The sequence below is a fragment of the Myotis myotis genome, unplaced genomic scaffold (genome assembly GCF_014108235.1).
Source record: "Myotis myotis isolate mMyoMyo1 unplaced genomic scaffold, mMyoMyo1.p scaffold_m19_p_17, whole genome shotgun sequence".
In the NCBI taxonomy this organism is placed as follows: Eukaryota; Metazoa; Chordata; class Mammalia; order Chiroptera; family Vespertilionidae; genus Myotis; species Myotis myotis.
Window position 1 is genome coordinate 6,285,847 of NW_023416321.1, and position 7,164 is coordinate 6,293,010.

The following is a 7,164-nucleotide window of genomic DNA, read 5'->3' on the forward strand; positions in this document are numbered from 1 at the left end:
TCTCAGATACTTTGCAAGTTCATCCGTGCTTAATTCTGAGGGAAAGCGTATCTCAATAACATATTTCAAATGTCAATTAACTCCATAATAATGGTTATATATTCCAGGATACTATATTCCAGGATACAGGACGTTAGAAATACTTCCTCATTTTTAGTGATAAGTTTGAATAGCACTTACTGATTATCAAAGTCAAGGATTTGATTGTTGAATGGTCAAGAATCATCTCTTTGCTCTTTGGCAAGCTCTGAACACAGTCTGCTATTTGCAAATGTATCCTCTTTGGTATCAGGGGCATTAGGAAGGTCCGGCAATAATTCAAGGGAAAACCAGTACATTATTTGGAAAAATAAGCTCAAAGAGACCTTTCTGTTCATGGTAGCAGCTTCTTAATATATGCACAGCAGCATCATTCAAAATGAAAATGGTTGAGACCTTAAGGAAATGGAACACGTTTGAAGTGCCAAACAGGATCACAAGGCATTTAAGGCATATTTCCATCCAACCCAATTCACTTAATACTCTCCAGTCCTTGCCACATGAAATACCCTTCAGTTCTTTCTCTTATAAGGAGGCCTATCTCTAGTAAGTCCTGTTTGAACTTTTAAAGCAAAAGAGAAAGATAAAAATCTGTGGGTTACTCCTGTAACGAGTTATGTTCTTTCTCAATGAATTTTCCATGACATCTGTTTAGGAAAAATCTCAGAATATACCAAAATGAGATAATGATGGGGTTTTAGATTTATCAAAAGCGGCCTTACCCCATGCCCAGACCAGCTAACTACCCAGTGCGCCGAAAGACAGTCAGCGAAGGGGAAACTGGTTGTGATGAGAAAGACCTCCCCGAGTCCTCACCAAAGTGGGAGCCTCCCAACTCAGCGTTTCTGACATTTTTATCGATGGGGTTTTGATGGTCACTTGCCTTACATCTTCTGCTTTCAGGCTGGGCTTGAACATATGTTTTAGGATGAGGTGCTTTCAGAGGAGGGCTCTCATGATTCAGAAAGATGTGAGTTTCCTGTGGAATGTTCTGTGTGAATCCCAGGTAGCAGTGGAGCTCAGCTCCACCAGTGAGAACGGGCTCAGCAGCCTCAAGGGCAAGAGCACCATGTCTGGCTCTCTGGGAATAAAACAGTGCTGAACAGATGTGTGCTTTGCCTCAGATGTTTTCAAATGCCACTTCTTTAAGTATTGTGATTAGTAAGAGCGATAAAATGCACTTGCATCTTCATGGTCACCTTAGCAGTAAATGGCTTGATCTTCATTTGAACCATAATTCTTCTGGTTCATGGTGCTTCTTCATTCCAGGCACCCAGATATCCAAACTCTTATCTTTTTAATCCCTCTCCCAACATCTCACCCCAAAAATGTCTTTATGCTAGTTTTCTTCTTCCCACAATGTACTTTACTCCCTTCCTTTCGGAGTCCTCAATATCAAGTGATATTTCACACATTTCAGGCATCACGGGCCTCAATTAAGTAAGCTCTTGCCAATTCATCCACAAACATCCAAATGGCTCCATCTGAATGTCCAATAAAGTCCAATGTCCTAAGAACTGTATTCAAGGCTCAATGAAAAGTAAGCTGTGCTTTTTCACGACTTGTAGCTGCATCTTACCATTAATTTACAGACACTCCACATGCCTGCAAACTGCTTGCTCTTTGAACCACAGAATATCTTATCTTTCAACACCACACCTTTGTCCATATTCTCTCCATCTGGAATCTTGGCTCAACTTATTTACCTATTGAAATCTAACCTTTCCCTTTATAATTTGTTCTCAACTTTGGTGTACATTACAATAAACCAAAGTGATTGCTAAAAATTCTTATTTCCTTGTCCAATCTCAGAATTTTGACTTAATAGAGGTAGGATGGAACCCAGGAATCTATATTTCTAACAAGTTCATCCAAGTGATTCTCACGTAGCCATGGGATCAAAAGAAATGAAAAACACTGTAAAGACCTGAAAGGTAGGATATGCAAAGACTGCTTTGATGTCACTTGTTGAAAATGTTTCACTTTCTTTGGAATACCTCAAGCATTTGGCTGTATCAGAAAGGGAGTGGGTTTATTGTCAGACCGCAGCCTGGCTCAGCATATGGATTCTATCACTGGCTAGTTCTATGGATCTTGGGAAAATCACTTAATGTCTGTGACATCCTTTTCTAATATGTAGATTGGGGCAAATAATAGTACCCGCCTAGTAACACTGTTTTCATCTATGAAAAGCATTTGGCCCAGGTCTGACACACAATAAATAATTACACCAGTTATTATTATATTTCTTACCATGGTTCTTAGAGACACAGAGACTTTTCTGTGGTTTTGGAGTCCCAGCCTCCCTTATCAACCTCTGTCAATCATCAGGTTTATTTGTGAACATGGCCTTTCCCTTTAATGGGTCATAAAATTCCTTAAAAGTAACAATCACATTTATAGGGTGAGCACTACAAAAAAAAAAAAAAAGGTTCAACAGCAGTGTTACTTCATTTTGCTTCTATTACCACACCCAAGTGTCTTCCTAGAGCAAATGTTCAATACGTATCTGAATGGGTTAAGTCAGAAGTTTTGTAAAAATGACTTATTAGCCTTAAAAGTATTTTGGGCATGTCAGAATCAGAGTGTACATTTAGAGAATCTTGAAACGCTATGGATTACAGCTATTATGCAGGCAAACTTAGTGCTTTTGCATGTTAACATTGCAGAAGATGAAAATGAAGCTCAGAGGGGTATCATGCTCATTTCTGCGCAGTCTAGATCTGGACTCAGCACTGCACCCACTGTACCTCCGCCACACCCTGCCAGGGCCTCCCAGCCAGGAGTGCGAAATCGGCAGGAACAATTAGCACAGGTCCCCTATAGAAGGCCACCGGCAGAGCATGATGTACACATTTACTACACTGGGTACCACGCTGAGTACCTCACTGAGTCCTGCAGAGGTAAGTAGACACAGGAATTCCCTACCCAATGTCTTCATGGACAATCACATAGAACCAAACGTAGAGGGTACAGCATAGAACCAAGGATGTGTCCGAGCCAGGCCTTCGCTCCTTTAAACCGTGGACTGCTTTGTCTAGAGGGCAGATTTCTGATCTTGAGGTGCGTGTCCTGATTTTACAGCAGTACAGGAAGCAGACTGAGAGAGAGGAACCCGATGGGGCCGGGAGCTGGCGCACAAACAAACAAAATGACTCCATGTCTAGAACTAGGCTCCGACTCCAAGGCCCTGGGTCCACCCAGGATATCTCGTGTCTGTAATGTCAGAGCTAATAGGAGGAGAGAACACGGACGAAGCCCAGAAGTCTGGCAGCTGTTTACTTGGGATTTGGAATTGTGATAACTCCTATCTCTGTGATGAAAACAAGGGTGTGAGACGTCTCAGGGATTTCTCATTGATCAGACACCACTGAGCAAATAGTGACACCAGAACTGGTTGAAAGAGTAATACAGCTGTAACAAAACTTCACAATTACTGATCTGATTGCACAGAGCTTCCCAATTTTCATCCACCACACAATATTGCATACCCAGCCAAATCTCCTTTTAATTATCTCTGAAAATCTAACACAGCACACTTCCTTGAGTGTTGACACCACAACTCACATACCTTTACTTAGATTGTCCTCATAGACTACCTATTTTTTTTAAATTTTAGCTTGATCCAATACTCATATTTATTTCATCTTTTTTCAGCTGAGGATATATTTTTATTGATATTTTTAGAGAGAAAGGAAAGGGGAGAGGGAGAGAGAGAGAGAGAGAGAGAGAGAGAGAGAGAGAGAGAGAGAGAGAGAGAGACCCATGTGAGAGAGGAACATCAATCAATTGCCTCCTGTATGTACCCAACCAGGTATCAAACCTGCAACTTATGTATGTGCCATGACTGGAAATTGAACCCACAACCTTTCGGTGTACAGGACAGCATTCCAAGCAACTGAGCCACCTGGCCAGGCAATAATTCTTTGATTCTGCCTTGCTGCTTCTTCCACCAAAGAAAAATGTGGATTATGACATCAAGAAACACAGAAATAAGCACTGAGATTCAGCTTCAAATTTACATACCTCTCTTCATCCACCCCATCCCCCCCAAACACTGATTCCTGGACATGGGTAAGGGAGAAGGCAGAAAATCAATGCCCTATCACTCTGGAATGGGCAACAGTGATTGTTGAGAGTCCCCAGGAAGACTTTCCAGGGGTGGGGTCAGCACACTGGCTCTCCTCACCAGGGGAGCGCTAGAGGCGGAGAGCCCCTCTGGACACACTGAACAATCAAGTGAGGGAAAGGCCACATTCATTGGAAAAGGATAATTATTCTCATTTGTTCAACAATAATTCTTTGATTACCCCTTATGCACAAATCCCTAAGTTCATACAAAACTTAAATTGGTCTGGTGAGAGGGCCATGGGCAAGGGACTGTGGCAGTCTCTGGGAGCCAAGAGCGGCCACTGGGAAACAGTCAGCAAGACGCAAAGACCTCCGTCCTACACCCATATGGTAGCAGCTCCTCAAGCCTTTTCATGAGAACCCAGCTGAGCCAGGCCCAGACTCCTGAACCACAGACCAGGGAGGTATACAGGTGCGTTGTTTTGAGCCACGAAGTGTGTCAAACCAGTATTTCATTTTTCCATACTGTGTTATTTAATAACTCCTTATAATATTCTCCCAAATCCCCTACAATTTGGGCCTTGTGACCCAGTCATTATTTTAGTTAACAGCAATGCAGAATTCACCACTTACAGATATTCTCATAAACATTCAATCAACTGTCCATAGAAATAAACGGATGATATTCGTCTCCAGAGGATGGACAAGGAAACTGAGTGTGAGGTATGAATTCACTTACCCAAGGTTAACTAATGAATAACTGGCAACTTTGGGGTCTGGTCCTGGGACCCTGACTACAAATCTGAGGTTATTCCATGCCACCACTCTGATTTCCTAATTAGTCTTAAATAATTAAATGAGTTCAAATGAGCCACACTCTCTATCCTTACAAGGTCCAGATATCATCTTTCTGTCCCCTGTGATAGCAAAATGCCTTTCTTTTACCTCAAAAACATGTGTCACTGTCCCCAAAATTAAAAATGTGTGCTAGTAGGAGAGATCCCACGGAAAATCCAAAGGCCTCCTCCCTCGGACCAGAACCCAGTAGCAGAGCAGCATCCTTATTTAAAAGCGAGTTGAGAACTGCAGATAGGAGTGTTATTATCATCAGCAGCAAAGGCATGAGGCAAACACTTAAAAACATTATTTTTAATGTCTACTCAGGCTTAATTTTTATTCCTTAAATAGCTGAAAATAAAAGGGCTTTGGCAAAACACTGTACGATGAAGGCCCAAACTCTAAACCATATTAGTAACCAAAGCAGATGGTAACATTAGCTAATAGAATTTTTTAACTGTTCTCTGTTGACAGAAAGAAGCGTTCGGAAGTGATGCCAAGGACTTACCTCTCTGTGAATGGCCGACGGTGGAATTCTATCTGTGAGGTCTGTGGCTGGTCTGACACAAAGGCCAGGGAGTGGGACCCATGGTGATCTTTTCGGAAGGGGAGCAGAGACTTTTCTGCTGTGGAGATCAAAGGCACTAGTACCACAAGCCGTCAAAGTGGGCACCTGTAATAATAGAAAGGAAGGGTTAGAGTGGTCCCACCCTTGTGCTTCCCACTCGTCCATTTGAATGGTGGTCGTTCACGTGTCTTTTTACTTCAATGTATGAGGAGCATCTGAGTGGTGGGAGCTTAAGAATAATTTTATAACAAATAAAGGATTGTTCAATGTTTGCCAAACATTTAATAAGCTTTTAGAAAATATCCTGTGTTCCTTCAGCTCAGGATTTGGCCCAAGATGAGAGGGTCTGGTTTGATTGTTGGTTGCTTAGTTTTCTGAACCTACATTTTAAATGACACAGGTTTGGAAGTCGATGTGATTCAACCTTGGAAGGCTCTTGCTCTGTGTCTGTGTGCCTTTTATCAGGGCCCCTGATTAGAAGGCGAAGGGCAGGGAGGCTTTTGTTCCATCTTTCCCTGTTATTATGTTCATTATGAATCTTTCCCTTTCTTTCCGCCAATTATGAGCTGTCCCAATATGGCGGGACCTCCAGTGCACCAGCTCCCATGCACGGTTCCTTCCAGAAATCGCTTGGCTTGAAATTCAATCCCCCTTTTTCTCAAGTAAAATAAAAAAAAGTTCTGCTGAATTCCAAGGCATTTATAGTTAGAGTTTGCATGACTTACCAATTTATTATCAAGAGAAACTGAGAGTGATTCCATTTCAGCCTAACTTCAACAAACAGGCTCGCGGAGTGCCCAAGTATTTGAAATGTTTAGCCCTCTTTTGTTGTCCTGCAGAGAAGTGTCTTATCACAGTGTCAGTTCAGGAGAATAAAGTGAGATGGAGACTGTGGACTTAGACTCTAAAGCTTCCTCCACTTACTAGTTGTATGGGTTTCAATACCTTAAGTAACCTCTTTAAGTCTATTTCCTAACCTGCAGCATAGTCATAGTAGCCATGGCTTCTTGAGGCCATTGGAAGTCTTGAATGGATAGTACACAGGCTGTTCCCCTCCATCTGGAACATGGGGTCATTTCAAAGCGCTATTACTTCAGGACTGAAAACTGTTTTCCTCTGATTGCCTTTTGCAGATGCCCCATCAGTTCCCTGTGGGCTGCCCTCATGCTGTTTGTTTAGCTCCATGCTAAACATGTGGGAGCTCCATCCCCACAGAACCAAGGAGATGGGAAGAGCTTTCTGAAAAAGTGCCAGTTTCTCCTGGGCATAAATCTGCTTGGCACTTGGATTTCTCTTGATGGATCTCAGTATATTTAACTTTAAAGTAACATTGAGGATTGTTATCAGGGAAGAGGAGCGATTGGACATACGACTGTTCATTTCTGAAGTGTTTCTACAGAGCGCTGGGTACACAAAGCAGTCGGCGCATGTTTGTTGGTGGAAATGGATAATGACTGAAATGATGATAATTATGGTGACTGGCCCATTAGTTCTATTATGCCTTTCATTAAAAGTATTTTATAATTACTCATTTATATGTACATTAAATTCCCTAGCCTTCTTTTTAAAATATGTATTACTCAAAGATCAACAAATTAGTAATATGAGGGCAGTTTTTGCTGTCATGGTAGCAATTTAGGGAGAACTGA

General features: G+C 41.9%; 1 protein-coding gene across 1 annotated transcript in view; it reads right to left on the reverse strand.

Annotated features, from left to right (window-relative positions):
* Positions 1-5,620, reverse strand: part of KCNJ16 (potassium inwardly rectifying channel subfamily J member 16) — a 92,264-nt gene extending 86,644 nt beyond the window's left edge. The window contains exon 1 of the mRNA XM_036341550.1: positions 5,456-5,620. The gene's annotated coding sequence lies outside the window, so the exon portion shown is untranslated. The remainder of the gene's footprint in view (positions 1-5,455) is intronic.
* Between the last annotated feature and the right edge of the window lie 1,544 nt (positions 5,621-7,164).